Below are 17211 nucleotides of genomic sequence, written 5' to 3' on the forward strand. Positions count from 1 at the left end.
ATTTAGGTTTAGCTCACAGATTAGAATAAGCCCTATGTCACATGAGCCTGAATGTTATGACAGGCTTTTTGGTGGTATGTCATATCTTTACCCAACTCTATTTTCTGTATCAGCATCACCACCAATACCCCCCGGGACTATCCCTATCATTAGGCGGAGTCAGGCCGCTGGTTTTAGATGTCATAAAAGGGCAGCAAATTCTATTCCATTCATAGTTGTTGCATTCTTACTCGCATGGTTCTTGTGCCAAACTCGGGTGCTGTGCTACTTGACTGACAAGGAATTTGCCTCAGGGAGCAGAATGTCTCAGGCATTTTGATACGTTTTGTTTTGCTTTTAAGCACCTTATTCTGTATTCACTAAGAAATCTGGCGTTGTTCTAGGGCAGGGCTAGGCAACCTAAGGCCCGTGGGCCGGATGCGGCCCAATCACCTTCTAAATCTGGCCCGCGGACGGTCCGGGAATCAGCATGTTTTTACATGAATAGAATGTGTGCTTTTATTTAAAATGCATCTCTGGGTTATTTGTGGGGCCTGCCTGGTGTTTTTACATGAGTAGAATGTGTGCTTTTATTTAAAATACATCTCTGGGTTATTTGTGGGGGATAGGAATTCATTCATTCCCCCCCGCCCCAAATATAGTCTGGCCCACCACATGGTCTGAGGGATGGTGGACCAGCCCACAGCTGAAAAAGGTTGCTGACCCCTGTTCTAGGGTCATTTCAACCATTCCATTTATCACCCCTAATCTGAAGTACAAAGCACATATCATCCCAAATTGTTTTCTGCTGTGAGACCGATGAACTCGCACCTGGTGCTCATGCATCTCACTGTAGGGAGATTCTTGTCTTCTGTCTCTGGGCAGAATATATATCAGAAGTGCAAGAAGTGTTGAGATCCTCCACATCCCTCACAACTTATTCACATAGAATAAGTTATTCATTCATTCATTCATTCCCAGTGGAGTGTTTTTTTTTTCCGGCCCGACGGTCACATTTCCTTGTGGGCCACAGGCCACCACCTTTGTACAGTGGAATATATTCCATCAAAACACAACAGCCAGCCGTTTCTACACCAGTGGAAGGAGCAGAGATGGATGCCAGGGAAAAGACAAGCAGGTTGTCAGAGGAGAACTCAGCCCCGGTGAAACCAGATAGCCCAAGCTGGACACCACCAGATGGAGAGGCACTTTGTTAGCAAGGAGGCCTCCCTCCCAGAGAGGCATCTGGGGAACAGTCTGGCTTCAAGCCATCTATACTTCCAATGACGTTATGAAAACCACACCAGCCACAAACAAACTTTGCAGGGCATCCTCTACCAGAGGAGTAGCTGCTTAATGGCCCAGTCCAGAGGTTTGGGATGTAAAACCTGTGATTAGTGGTGCCCACCCTACTCTTCCAAAGGAGAGTTCATGGGGTTTGCCAGCGTCTTAGCTATACCAAGTATTGCTATTACCCTGGCTTGCTTCACCGACTTGTAACCTGCAGTTCCGCACTGGGATGCTGTAGTGATTTGCTCAATAAAGCTTTCAAAGCTGCTAGACGTGGTAACAAGTCCAGTTTCAAGCTGGGTGAGGAGAGCCAGGACACTCTGCCAAAACTGGTCCATGGCGCCTTCCTGTCCAAGATCAAACGGTGCCACCTCTCAGTCACAGCCCAACTCACGTTGCCCCATTCAGACACACAATCCTGCCTTCATCTCCTCCCACCTCACCTAGATGCCTTCCTGTATGGCATGTGCAGTTCTGCACACTGCCAGGGGGCATTTGACCTATGCAGGACTTGGCTGGTGGGAGGTAAGATGAAGGCATCGCCTGTCACAGAAAACTACTGATGTGTTAGCCAAACTAAACCTGATGGATGCTAACCCTGTAGACACACCAATGACAACAGGTTATCAGGTAGATGATACTGAAGAAGCCTTTTCTGACACTATATTTGACAGAAGTGTGCTAGGCAAACTAAACTTCATTGCCAGATCTTCAAGACCTATCCCTCCTTGGATTTTCACACACATCCTCTCAGCTTTGCCACCGGTCCCTCTCTGCCCCAGAGGCAGCGGAGACCAGCAGCAGATCTGGGCAGCAGAGAAGCCTTGCTGCTCCTTGCGGGGCGCTGCCTAAGGCGGCCGCCACATCACACTTAATGGGCAGGCCAGCTTGGGCCTGGAGCTGATGGAAGTTGGCATCCAATAACATGAGGAAGGCCACAGGTTCCCCATCTCTGGGGTGACCCAATTTTATGGGCTTTTCCCTTGACCAAGATACCCCTGGTTCATTAGCTCAAACTGCCTCTTGAAATACTGGAGGGCATGACAGAGCCTTTTCAGATCTTCCTCCAGAGGAAGCCGGAGGGTTTGACTGTTCACAGATTGATTAATAACTGCAGCTTCTGCTTGTAGCTGCGTGCATCTCCTCCCGCCGACGATCATTGTGTAAGGCTGCAGCAAAACATTCTGCCAAATGCTTGTTCGAAAATGCTACGTTCTGTCCTAAAGTGAGAGATATTGGCAACAGGCGAGAGACATCATCATTACAGCAGACAGAAAAGAACCTTTTTCTCCAACAAGCCTTCTGAATGCGTTTTCAGCCAGCAAAGCAAAGCTGACTGTTATAACAGTTAATGCAAAGGTTGGCTGCAAGGCTGAAGTCACTTACTTGCAGGAGTAGTAGCGACATTGAAATTGTAGGAACCTCAAAGTTTGATACCAGGAAGAAGAAAAATGCATCACCACCTCTCCAGTTTCACACTTTAGTTATTAGGGTTGCAAGCTTTATCCATCGGTTGGCCGGAGCATGGTGCTGATAGCACCAAGGTTGCAGGTTTGATCCCCGTAAGGGATAGCTGCATATTCTTGCATTGCAGCGGGTTCAACTAGATGATCCTCAGGGTCCCTTCCAACTCTTTGATTCTATGGCTCTATCTAAAGCTTTATTTGATTAATCACTTTTATCAGTGGGACTGAACTTTCTAAGCACACTTGTTTATATTTTGGTCTGAGTGTGTTAACATCACGAATGATTCAGAATGGTATGTTAAAACCAACCTTCTATCAACTGACCACCTAGTAATCAAAAGTTGTTCCAAAAAGGCACCGGAAACAGTTTTTATAATGACACATACCGTATTTTTCGCCCTATAGGACGCACCGGCCCATAGGACGCACCTAGATTTTGGGAGGGGGAAATAAGGGGGGGGGGAATTATTTTTCCCCCCCAGGCACGGGGCTGGGGCGGGGGAAGCCCGAGCTTCCCCCTACGCCAGCCCCCAGAACGGGACCCAGAGCGATGCCGAAGCTGCGTGCAGCTTTGGCATGGCTCTGGGAGCTTGCGGGGCTGGAGGAGGGGGAAGCCCTCCACCAGCCTTCTAACCAAGTCGGGGGACAGCGGGAAAGGCGCGCTGCGCCTCTCCCGCTGTCCCCCGAGTTTGCGGGGCTGGCGACGGGGAGGAGCAGGCTTCTCCCCCCCGCCAGCCTTCTAACCAAGTCGGGGGACAGCGGGAAAGGCGCGCTGCCCTCCCCGCTATCCCCCGAGCTTGTGGGGCTGGCGGTGGGGCTCTCCTGAAGCCTGGAGAGCGAGAGGGGTCGGTGCCCACCGACCCCTCTCGCTCTCCAGGCTTCAGCGAAAGCCTGCATTCACCCCATAGGACGCACACACATTTCCCCTTCATTTTTGGAGGGGGGAAAGTGCGTCCTATAGGGCGAAAAATACGGTAAAAGCATTTCGATTTAAGGATTAACTGATGAAAAGGCAATTGATTGGTGTACAGGGGGAATTAACCGCAGACAACCATGGTAATTATCCTTATGTGTCCTAAACATCGAAGAGTCTCATGGCACCTTAAAGACTAACAACTTTTAAAAAATGACATATGCTTTCTCTTCAGGTCCATGAAGCATCCTCCTTAGTTGCGGGTACAGAGGACAGGGGTGGAACTGTAAGCAGTGAGGTCAGAGGGAAATGAAATGCAAAAAGTATAGACAGAGAGAATTCAATTACAGCTTGAAGGGTGAGGAGCACAGTGAAAGTTAAGAACAGAATGAATGTTAAGTTTATTGTGCAACCACACCTATCCACTGCTCTTGCAAAGGGTACGTGAGCTTTCTTTGCATAAATGCTATCTCTAATTTAATTGCCACTTTCTGTATTTTTTGTATTTCATTTCTCTCTGGCCTTACTGCTTACAATCCACCTTCCAGATATATATATATCTGGGACTTAAGATTATTTATATATACAGAGGCAAATTTAGAAATAATTCCTCAAATTTAAATAGAAATGGTTCTTTAAGTTGGCCTTAGACCAGGAAGGCTTTCAAACAGAAGACACCTTCAAACAAAGGAATGGCCTCTAAAAATTGGGACACTTGGCAACCTATGAATGTTTTGTGCACCTGTTGTGGGTTCTGTCCCCCGCCCCCAGCATATGACACAATAAATCTGTTAGTCTTTAAGGTGTCAGTTCTGCTATAACAGACTCAAAGGCGCCTATCCACCATAACAATTAAATTGGAATAAATTCAAAAAATTAAAAATTGTCCAGTGGCACCTTAGAGACCAACTTAGTTTGTTCTGGGTATAAGCTTTCGTGTGCATGCACACTTCTTCAGATACCAAATAAATTGGTAATTAAATTGGAAATACTGATATTTAACTGGGTTTTGTGTTGATTTGTGTCCTGCCTAAGTACTATGACACACCTACCGCTAATAGCTTGACTTTTTGGCCTCACTTTGTAAAATTAGTTTCTTCTTCTTTATCTACCAACCCATTTTGATTATCACTTCCTATTTCTGATGAAGTGGCCTCTGGGCCCATGAAGCCTGATGCTCCAATAAATCTGTTAGTCTTAAAGGCACCACAAAACTCCTTTTTATTCATGTAGGCAACTGGTCAGCAATTTTCAGAATAGAAAACACACAAGCATCAGCAAACATTAAGCAAACAACTTCTAGCAGAGTAAAATAAAGATTGCAAGTGTTTGTGAAAGACTCACAAAGCAATACAGGGATGTAAACCCATCTAAAGATACCAATGGCCAATGCTAACATTAGAGTCCACAGAAGGAATACTTTGCTGCCTCCACTGCATCCTTACTGTGGTACCCAGCAGAATTTTCCCAGGTAATAGGGGACCTTTTGCAGTCTATTCCAAAGAAGAAGGGAGAGGCAACAGTTGGCTCACTGTGACCTGTTGGCAAAGCAACCTGAAGATAAAATTGCCTGCATCCACCAGGACCTTGACTCCAGTTGAATCATTTGGATCTCAAGTGTCTAGTCCTGTTGTGTTGGATGCATTTCAGTCAGTAAGGCTCAAGGAAGTGGACAAGCTGCTTGATTCAGTCCAGGTGATATTCTGTGTTCTTGCCCCTTGCCCCTCAATGCTGATAAAGACTTAGTACTGAAGTTCTCACCCTGGGCCAGCAGGGGGATACTGTAGATAGTTCAGGTCCACATATGCAAATAAGGGATCGAAAGTGACGTTCAGTGATTGGCTAGCTACAGAAAATTGTTACTGTTCCGTTCTAGTGGAGCTCTATATAAGCAGGCTGGCTGAACCCTTCAGTTCAGTTCAGTTCAGGCCTGTGAATAAACAAGAGCTGTTTGAAGAATCGCTGTGTCGTCTGATATGTTCACCTACAACTTAACAGTTACAGTGCTTGTTAGGTTATTATAAGTTCTCATCAATTACACACACACACACACACACACACATTCATATGTATACACACACACACACACACACACACACACATATATATATACACATACACACACACACACACACACACACACACACACACACTCGTGTATATATATATATATAGAGAGAGAGAGAGAGAGAGAGCTAGTATTCTCATTCCTTAGCACAGCTGAGCTTGACAACTATCCTAAGTAAGCAATTTTTGTAACCCTGGATTCCGTCCCATGGAGTAATTTTGCAAATGCGTTTTAGATGCAACTAAATATAAAACATTGCCTAGGTGCGCCATTGCCTATATGGTCAGGATGCAGCTAAATATAAAGCAGCCTTTGGCTGTGTGATCATTGGCACCAATCCTCAGGCCCACAGCTCACTGGCTTCACAACAGAATGCCTTAACTTGCCTCAGCAGCACTCTGCTCCAGGAGGCCACTTCACACCCGAGATGCAAAGAACTCTGCGGGAGTTGACCTACAGGGATTTCTCTACGAGTAGGGAGATTTTCACTGGTGTAATAGTCGTATCTGCACTGTGATAGAAGTGGTGTCTGGACAGCATTGTATGTCTTTTGGTCAAAGGATTATTCATCATGCAGTGAGTTCTGAGGGTCAGGCTGAGAGGCCACATTCAACCTCAAGGAACATCATCTGTGGTAATTGTTATGAGGCACTCAGTTTCTGATCCTTGTGGTTATAGGGCTAACCTGAAAAGCGTATTTGTTTCTCAAGCCAGAGGGAGAAGTCTGAGAGAGAGAAAAGGGAATGGAAAGGAAATACAGTGGTACCTCGGGTTACAGACGCTTCAGGTTACAGACTCCGCTAACCCAGAAATAGTACCTCGGGTTAAGAACTTTGCTTCAGGATGAGAACAGAAATCGCACGGCGGCAGCGGGAGGTCCCATTAGCTAAAGTGGTGCTTCAGGTTAAGAACAGTTTCAGGTTAAGAACGGACCTCCGGAACGAATTAAATTCTTAACCCGAGGTACCACTGTAGCTAGAAAGGAGAGCTGTACATAACCAGGAACTGCAGAGATTAGGCAGTTTCATGTCTCGATTAGCAATTATCTACATCTAGGTCCGTAGGCCTCTAGTCAAAACATACATTGGGCGGAGAAAGCAAATTTGTGAAATCAGAATGATATATACTAAGGGGGTTTATGCAGATTTGCACAAACATTCAAACAGAAAACATTTATTTACTTTTATTTTATGGTCACAAAGTATTTCTTTCTTCAAAGCACAAGGTGCTAGTCCTGCTGTACGGGGCAAACAGAGGCCTGCCACCTTCTTCTAGACATACAATCTTCAACATTACCTGCAAATGCCCCCACTACACAAAGGCATAGTAAAGATTGCTATCTGTTAGGAGAGTAGTGTTGAATTATTAGGTTATTTAATCAAAAGGAGAAGCCTTCCCTGGAGATCACTTTGCTTGCTTCGTTTCCATTTGTAATCTAATGAGAGTTGGAACGGCATTGCACTCACCCACAGCTCTGCAAATAAATGAGCTGGACAAGAAGACTCTAGCTTTTTGCAAAACATTTCAAAATCCTCTCTCTCTCTCTCTCTCTCTCTCTCACACACACACACACACACACACACACACACACACAGGTTGTGCACTCTCAAAACTGGGGTCTGAATCCAAGCACACAGAAGCCACACAATCCATCAGTTTCTTGTAATTTCTTGAAAAATGCGGCAGATTCATGTGCTTTCCTTGAAACCAGCTTCCATCCAATTTGAAAAGGTAAGGTGCGGATAGGCAGAGGTGTGTACATTTCAGGCATCCATTGCAAATCCAGAGATGAAAGCTTAATTGAATAGGATTTTTTTTTGGGGGGGGGATACAGGTGGGGAAAACAAATCAGGTAGTGATGTGTACAGCAACGTAAGATGCAACTTGAAACACAGGAGTGTTAGGAGAAGAGTAGTAAAAGTAAAAAGGTAAAGGTAAAGGACCCCTGGAAAATTAAGTCCAGTCAAAGGCGACTATGGGGTTGCAGCTCTCATTTCGCTTCAGGCTGAGTGAGCCAGCGTTTGTCCACAGACAGCTTTCCAGGTCATGTGGCCAGCATGACTAAACCGCTTCTGGCGCAATGGAACACTGTGACGGAAACCAGAGCGCATGGAAACACCGTTTACTTTCCTGCTGCAGCAGTACCTATTAATCTACTTGCACTGGCATGCTTTCGAACTGCCAGGTTGACAGAAGCTGGGACAGAGCAACGGGAGCTCACCCCATCGAGTGGATTCGAACCACTGACATTCCGATCAGCAAGTCCAAGAGCCTCAGTTGTTTAGACCACAGCGCCACCTGCCTAGCACCCACCTAGCACAGCCTTAAGCACTGCCATAGCAGTCAGAGGCGACTGAAAATTGCTTGCAGGTGACTCCATGGAATTCCATGCAGGCAGGGGTGGGCTTTGGTCATCTTTTGAAATATTTGTGCCCTGTGTGAGGCCAAAGTTTGCACACCCAAATGGATCTTCTCAATTTTGCGCCCCTGGGCTTGGTGCCCTGTGCGGGGAACTTCCTGAATCACCGGTGTCGGTGCACTCTAGTGGAGGGGAGATGAGGTACTCTGCCTGTCATCATCACCAAGTAAAACAACAATAACTACAATAGCAGCAGCAACAAGAAGGCTACTGCAGCTGAGACAGAGTTCTCCCCTCTTCTTCCACCAGCTCAGCAGGCTGGTAACTTTTGTGGGTTTATTTACTAGGCTGATCTAACAACGGGTTTTGTAATTACAAAGTGCATGAGTTGAGGCTTTGCCTTTAAAATCCAAAAGAGATTCCGAAATGGACATAGGACAGTTCAACCACCACCCCATTTTTGTATGAGTGAAACGGCAGGGAAGCATTTATCTCCACCTTGGTTAAAATTAGGTGGAACTACCACAACCCAAGGGGACACAGGTGGCGCTGTGGGTTAAACCACAGAGCCTAGGACTTGCCGATCAGAAGGTCAGCAGTTCGAATCCCCAAGACGGGGTGAGCTCCCGTTGCTCGGTCCCTGCTCCTGCCAACCTAGCAGTTCAAAAGCACAAAGTGCAAGTAGATAAATAGGTACCGCTCCAGCGGGAAGGTAAATGGCGTTTCCGTGCACTGCTCTGGTTCGCCAGAAGCGGCTTAGTCATGCTGGCCACATGACCCGGAAGCTGTCTGCGGACAAATGCCAGCTCCCTCGGCCAATAAAGCGAGATGAGCACCGCAACCCCAGAGTCGGTCATGACTGGACCTAATGGTAAGGGGTCCTTTACCTTACCACAAGCCAAACGAAATTCCTTTGGGGTTGCGGATTTGATCCACAGACTACTGGATGACCATCCTCTTGAAAACAGAGTGAATAGATGTGGAGGCAATGAAGGAAAATATTTCACTCTCCACCAGGCTGAAACCCAATTTGAATATGGTTAATACTGTTTGCATCGGAAGCAATGCAAATGCCTTTTAAATATCGGGTAGCTACAAATAACCCATTTTTGTTACATAATCAAGTGCCAAGACTGCCAAGCTTTCATTGTGTACTCAGAGCTGAATATATTTACTTGGAGGAAAACCAGATTGATTTCATTTTCCGGCATATTTATTAATGCCTGAGCAAATGAATCTAGGGCACACCAAGTCAAGATCAATATTTATGTAGCCTACTTTAGGGAAAGAGAGATGCTTCTGAACAGCAGGGGGGTCTTAGCATTATGATTATTATTTTCCTGCGATTTTTTTCCTCTGTCTTAGATTTGGTTTCATGTGCACCATTTAAACTACTTAGGTACTCACTGTAAGCTAAAGAGAGCTCTGCTGCTGACACAGAGAAAATAGATGGGCGCTTGAACCACCAACTACTAAACCACTATTTCTTACTAGCAATATTCTATCCATTTAAGGTAAGTCGTTTCCTCTGCAGTGGACTCCAGAAAAAACCTTGCATCAGGCTTACAATACTTGGTGGCTATTTCTAAAATAGCCTGAAACCACTCCAAGCTGTAGTGAGGGTGGCGCTGTGGTCTAAACCACTGACCCTTTTGGGCTTGCTGATCAGGAGGTCAGCAGTTCGAATCTGTGCAACGGGGTGAGCTCCTGTTGCTCTGTTGCAGCTCCTGCCAACCTAGCAGTTCAAAAGCAGGCCAGTGCAAGTAGATAAATAGGTACCGCTGCGGCAGGAAGGTAAACGGCGTTTCCGTGCGCTCTGGTTTCCATCACAGTGTCCCGTTGTGCCAGAAGCGGTTTAGTCCTGCTGGCCACATGACCAGGAAAGCTGTCTGTGAACAAATGCTGGCTCCTCCAACCTGAAAGTGAGATGAGCGCTGCAACCCCATAGTTGCCTTTGACTGGACTTAACCATGCAGGGGTCATTTGCAGATCCTAACATGCCCATTTCCAAGAATTTCCTGTACATTTGCCAAGATAGACTAGTTCCATTGGTTGCTTATTCCTTCCCCGCCCTGTCAAGAGTAAGACATCAACTTGTCCACTGCTTTAGCTTCACCCTTAAATCCCAGTACTGTAGTAGCTTTGTGGATGCAGATCAGACAGAGTTTGTAAATGAGGCCAGACTACAAGGTAGGTTAGTCATGTGTTTTGCTCTTGAGTGTAAGATTTTTATCTCACAGAAAATGGGCTCAATGAAGATCAGGATCCTGGTGTAAGTGGGGAGGGTTTTAAGCCTCTCCCCGCCCCCATCCCAAGACAAATCAGGTCCCCACATCTGCTATTTGCACAGAGGGAGGGAAGCTCCCATTGGAGAAAATATGAGCATTTTCCCCATTCTATTTTTTATCCAGCTATTGTGCATTTGGCTACTAGACGAGGGGGCTCAGGAAGTTCCTTTCCTATTCTGTTTTATAATTCTTGTGCTAACCTATTTATTTACTTGAGAGACAAATGGAGAATATGAATATGAAATAAATGAAGAAATATATAAGCTCCCCTTTCAGCAGTGGTCTCTCACTAGACATTTCATTTTCCAGAGGCAGAAAATCCAAATATTCACAAGGCTGCTGAAAAAGTAATGTGCGTAGCCTTTTTGAGTAAAATCAGTTCCAGAAAACTCTGATATCTTCAGATGAATTCCACTACTGTGGTGGTATACCTGTATCTGGATCATGCCACTTCAGACTGATTGAATGCCCATCTTACAAAACAAAGAAACAAATCACAGCAGATAGAAAACTGTATGTTAAGAGAGAAGGCTATGTTAGAATTCTCTCCCCTGATGCCTGGCATTCTACAAGAATGAACTCCAACTCTGAGGAGCCTCTGCCAACATAGTCAATGTTCAGGGAGGATGTGAGTTGATATCTGACAACATGGGGGTGTGTGGCTACAGTTTCCTCATTACTTTTTTATATATAGACATTTCAAAAACTTTTCATTACCTAAGTTGCACAACAAACATAACCCATCAAAAATTGAACAGAAGAGAAAAAATACATTACAAAATCTGGAGCGTGAGCCACTGGGCAAAATCAGAAACAAAAATACCAAGAGGCTTCTATATGCAGACCCTGCAGAAAATTTCCTAATAAATGCAGTATTTGAATTAATACAAAGAGAAAAGAAATATTTAACAAATCCATACATTGGAGCACACCCTAAGGACTTGCCTTCTGTTATCTGAAATACTTGCATAAGCAATAAAGCTCCACCAATCTCTTGCAAAAGTGCCTCTGTGCTTTTTTCCTCTAGCTATTCTTTGTTTACATTTAACTTTCCCTGTTAGGGCTATCTGCCAAAACCTTTTACAGCGTGCTGTTAAATTAGCTCCTTTAAGAACCTTCGAAAAGGGACAACAGTTATACACACAGCTACCAGTAAGCATCATGTCAGGGGGTTCATCTATAAAGCCCATAAAAAGGTAAAAGTAAAGGACCTCTGACAGTTAAGTCCAGTCGTGAACGACTCTGGGGTTGCAGCGCTCATCTCACTTTACTGGCCGAGGGAGCTGACAGTTTGTCCGCAGACAGTTTTTCCAGGTCATGTGGCCAGCATGACTAAGCCGCTTTTGGCGAAACCAGAACAGCGCAAGGAAATGCCGTTTACCTTCCCGTCAGAGCAGTGGTGTAGCGTGGGTTGTCAGCACCCAGGGCAAGGCAAGTAATTTGCGCCCCCTAACCCGTGGATTTGCGCCCCCTAACGCTAACCCCCAGGTGTTGCGCCCGGTGCGGCCGGCCCCCCCTGCACCCCCCACGCTACGCCACTGCGTCAGAGCGGTACCTATTTATCTACTTGCACTTTGACGTGCTTTCGAACTGCTAGGTTGGCAGGAGCAGGGACCGAGCAACGGGAGCTCACCCTGTTGTGGGGAATCGAACCGCCGACCTTCCGATCGGCAAGCCCAAGGCTCAGTGGTTTACACCACAGCGTCATCCACATCAAGCCCATAAAGATGACAAATCTGTAAACAGTTTCCCCATTCCACTGGTACACCAGCGACAGTGGGATGCGCGTATGTGTATGTTTGTGATGGCAGTGGTACCCTCTTGGGGCTGCAACCATTGCTTACCAGGACAGGGTGGGTGGGACTAGGCAGCAGTGAGGTCAGGGATGCTCCAGGCTGATGATGGCCTCAAAGCTGTGTGCACATCTGTGGTACAGCAAAGGCAAAAGCCCCCCTGAGCTTGCCACTGCCATAATAGGGTGACGCTATTGTTCCAACCCGCTCACAGACCCTCCAAGTGTCCCAATTTTCCAGGGACAGCTCTGGATTTACAGAAACTGTCCCAGTTTCTGATTTGATCCTGGAATGTCCCCCTTTTCCCTAGGGCATCCCTATTTTCATCAGAGAAATGTTGGAGGCTATGGAGTTATGCGACCTCCTGAGGCAAGGAGATAAGTAACTATACAACCTTTAGAAGACACCTGAAGGCTGCCACTGTATAGGGAGGTTTTCGAAATTTTTAATGTTTTGCTATGTTTTCATATACAGTGATACCTCAGGTTACATACTGTCAGCGCTGACACATACGCTTCAGGTTACAGACTCTGCTAACCCAGAAATAGTACCTGGGGTTAAGAACTTTGCTTCAGGATGAGAACAGAGATCGTGCTCTGACGGCCCAGGCGGCAGTGGGAGGCCCCATTAGCTAAAGTGGTACCTCAGGTTAAGAACAGTTTCAGTTTAAGAATGTACTTCTGGAATGAATTAAGTACTTAACCTGAGGTACCACTGTATGATGGAAACTGCCCAGAGTGTCTGGGGCAACCCAGTCAGAGGGGTGGGGTAGGGTATAAATAATAAAATTATTATTACAGTGGTACCTCGGGTTAAGTACTTAATTCGTTCCGGAGGTCTGTCCTTAACCTGAAACAGTACTTAACCTGAAGCACCACTTTAGCTAATGGGGCCTCCTGCTGCCACGTGATTTCTGTTCTCATTCTGAAGCAAAGTTCTTAACCCCAGGTGTTATTTCTGGGTTAACAGAGTCTGTAACCTGAAGCATCTGTAACCTGAGGTACCACTTCATCCTGAAGCAAAGTTCTTAACCTGAGGTATTATTTCTGGGTTACCTGAGGTATTATTTCTGGGTTAGCGTATGTAACCTGAAGCATATGTAACCCAAGGTACCACTGTATTAGGAATGGGACATCCCTATTTTCACTGGAGAAATGTTGGAGGGTATGCACTGCAAAGAGGAGACACACCTTTCTGGGTAATGAATTCAGTGCCTCATGTTGTTTTCCTTTATTCATGTGAGGGCAGTTTAATGCAATGACAGGAACAGGTAGGATCAACAAGACTGTAAGGCCTGCAGAATATTTCAACACTTTGCCAACACTGTCAAAAGAGCAACCACAGCCCCTTTATCTAACAAAGCTGAGAAGAGGGTGAAGACTTCCCAAGGGAAAGCCGGGAGGGGAAGTTGAATGGAGCTGAATGAATTATTGTTCTTAGGTGACTCAACGGCAGTTTCATCAGAGGCTTAATTCCTCCCAGATATTAGCAATCTGGAGTTAAACCGATCTGAGTAATAACAAAAGAATTTGGTTCAGATCCAAATGCCTTTCACCTCTGAGTCGCTCAAGTTTCCTTTAATATTAATTCCGTAACTGCGGGAAGGGAAATTGTTGGAATTCAATATGGTCCCCTTCTTAGTTGACCACTGGCTCTCCTGCACAGAGGTGGCTGGCAACCTTGGAAAATAGTGAACAGGCTTGAACCAGAAGTATCCTTCCTCCTCCCCCATCAGTGTCAGCACAGCAGCAAACTTATGAAGAGCCTGGGAAGATCTCAGAGCGGCAAAACTAGTGGACTCTCTAGGATATTCCAGCTGTTTCACGATCCTTTGCTGCAACAATTAACACCTTTTCCTAAGAGAGTTTGTGACTTCCAGAAGGAAGAGTGGTAATCCCACCTTGTTTTTCCTCCTCACAGAACTTCCTGCAGCTGTTCTTTGCTCTTGCAGATTGCCCCATTATATTTTGTTTAATGCTGTGTGTTATGATTGGTAGGTTTCTTCGTGTAGTGGATTTATTATTTATTTATTTATTTATTTGTTTGTTTGTTTGTTTGTTTGTTTATACATACCCCGCCCATCTGACTGAGTTTCCCCAGCCACTCTGGGCGGCTTCCAATCAAGTGTTAAAAACAATACAGCATTAAATATAAAAAACTTCCCTAAACAGGGCTGCCTTCAGATGTCTTTTAAAGATAAGATAGCTGCTTATTTCCTTCACATCTGATGGGAGGGCGTTCCACAGGGTAGGTGCCACTGCGAGAAGGCCCTCTGCCTGGTTCCCTGTAACTTGGCTTCTCGCAATGAGGGAACCGCCAGAAGGCCCTCGGCGCTGGATCTCAGTGTCTGGGCTGAACGATGGGGGTGGAGACGCTCCTTCAAGTATACAGAATGATACCAAATTGTATGGGAAACAGCCCTACTAGAAAAATTAACCAATAAACTGAAACTGACACGGGGACAAATAGAAGAAGACACCTTCACCCTGTTACGGCTCCCCTTTATCACATACACAGCCCAACAAGACAACGACAAAATCCACCAACAGCATACAAATCAGTATGGCTAACCTGACCCAAAACGCACACACACCCCACTCACACATGAAAACAAAGACCACCACAGCCAACCACAAATGAACAACTACACCCTAGGCCAACCCCAACCTCTCTCACCACCAAAGGAACACAAGTGAACAGCAAAGAACCTGCACAAGCAACGCTGACACCAAATCCTACATATAGTAAGTAAAATAGAAACATCGCCACCCAACCCCCCCATCTTCCCCCCCACCTCTTCCCCCCTTTTCTTCCTAATGTCTCAATAAAAGAAACTGATTTGTAAAAATGTTACACGGGGGGGGGGGGAATATGAAAGAGAGACATTGCACAAACTTTTATAAATCAAGAAAATCTTTAATTAAAAAAATAATAATCATAGAGTTGGAAGGGACCCTCAAGGGTAATCTAGGCCAGCCCCCTGCAATGCAGGAATCTTAGCAAAAATGTCCATGACAGATGGCTGTGTTAATAGTTGTGAAACGATTTGCTAGACCCCGCCCCATAGTTCCAGTGACATTGTTCTTTTTGGTGTCCCCACCAAAGATCTCTCACCTGTGGCTCCTAGAAGCTGTCAGCATGCGACAGCAGCCACACCCAGGAAATGGCTGGCTAAATTAGGTGAGAGTAGCTGTGGCGTTTGCCCGTTCTTTTGAAAATGTCTGTACAGGGGGAGAGAAAGAGTTAATAGGTAGACCAATAGAAAAGCCAGAGGCGGAGCCTACCTGTTTATAAAAGGGCTTAGCCCGAGGTTTGGTTGGTTGGTTGGTTGGGAAAAGGCAGTTGGGAAAGCAGTTGGCAGACAGAGAGACAGTTAGTGCAGTTGATTCTTGTGTGAGGGGAGGTAGAAGAGTTAGAGACAAGATAGAAATAAGACTAAGAAGGTAAAGAGTAACAACGTTTTGAATGCGGTTAAAGTTTATTTGTGTCTGCAATAAACTACACTCTTCTTTGTTAACTTAAGAACCTGACTAAGACTAAGTGATTTACCGGGGAGGATCTGGTTGGTGGCAGCAGATTAGTGGTGTACACTCAATAGTCCGTGAGATGACCAGGGGCTCCATATGAACGCCACAGTAGCCGATTGAGACCTATGAGTTTGGGACTTCGTCTACATGCAAAGACAGACCCCAGCAGACTGAGCAGACAAGACCAGCAGTGGGTCCAATGATCAAGAAGGCTCTTTCTGCACATGCTGTAGAGAAAAGCGTGGGGCAGATGGGACTCATCAGTCTGGGAGGGTAGCTTATCTAGGATAAGGAAAACTCTGATCCTCAACTTCTGCTGCCTTGTGGAATATCTTTGGGAGAAGAAAAGGCTAAGAAGTAAACCCTGTACAAATCTAGAGTGGAATCCCTAAGAAGGTTGGATGGCGCCTTGTATGCCTCCTTCGGGCATCTCCTACAGCAAAGCTGGTACCAAATGTACTGCTCTCATGAGCGTAGCCAAGGGGGGCAGGGGGGCAGCTGTCCCTCCTCCTAGATCAAGTAAAACAATAGGAATACTTAACTAACTGACCAATCACACCCGTGTTTTGTTAGCCCCAAAATGGAAAAGGAGTAAGGTCGCAACTAAAGAAGAATGGCAACTTAAGTTGATGGAATATGCACAACTCACAGACTTAACATATAGAATAAGAGAACAAGAAGAACATACGTTCAGAGAAGATTGGAAAACATTTATTGAATATATGGGAAATAATTGTGTACAGTGGTACCTCGGGTTAAATACTTAATTCGTTCTGGAGGTCCGTTCTTAACCTGAAACTGTTCTTAACCTGAGGTACCACTTTAGCTAATGGGGCCTCCCACTGCCGCCGCGCCGTCAGTGCACGATTTCTGTTCTCATCCTGAAGCAAAGTTCTTAACCTGAGGTACTATTTCTGGGTTAGCGGAGTCCGTAACCTGAAGCGTTTGTAACCTGAAGCGTATGTAACCCAAGGTACCACTGTACAGTTGAAAATGCTGGCAGCATTAAGATGAATTCAACAGTGTAAACAAGTTTTGATGGATGCAATAATGGAATACTGAATGGTATAGTTTTTGTAAAATATGCAGGGATTTATGATATGCAATCATGATATGAACCATGGAAAGAGAAGAAGGGAAGGCATTGATATCTTAAGGATGTAAAATGAGTATTGTTCTGCTTTCTTTGGACCACGTGAGCGAGTCTGGGCAGTCCAGGACCTCCATACACAGCAGTCTTAACGCCCCAGGGAGGTAACTTCAGTGTTCCTAATGCAGCTGTTTGGCTTCACCCCCCAGAAGCACACCCCATTGTCTCTTGAGACAGACGGATACCAGCAACAATAACAGCAATTCTCATTGGGGGGCTTCTTTTACGTACAATAATTGGTTAGTAGGAAGGTATTGATTTTAGGATCAAACTCCTAATTACATATGACTCTGAATTTTCATCCGGTAGCCCAAAGGTAGCCAATGTGGTACCCTAGAGATATTTTGGACTCCAACTCCCATCAGCCCCAGGCAGCAT

This window comes from Podarcis raffonei, chromosome 7 (assembly GCF_027172205.1).
Source record: "Podarcis raffonei isolate rPodRaf1 chromosome 7, rPodRaf1.pri, whole genome shotgun sequence".
In the NCBI taxonomy this organism is placed as follows: Eukaryota; Metazoa; Chordata; class Lepidosauria; order Squamata; family Lacertidae; genus Podarcis; species Podarcis raffonei.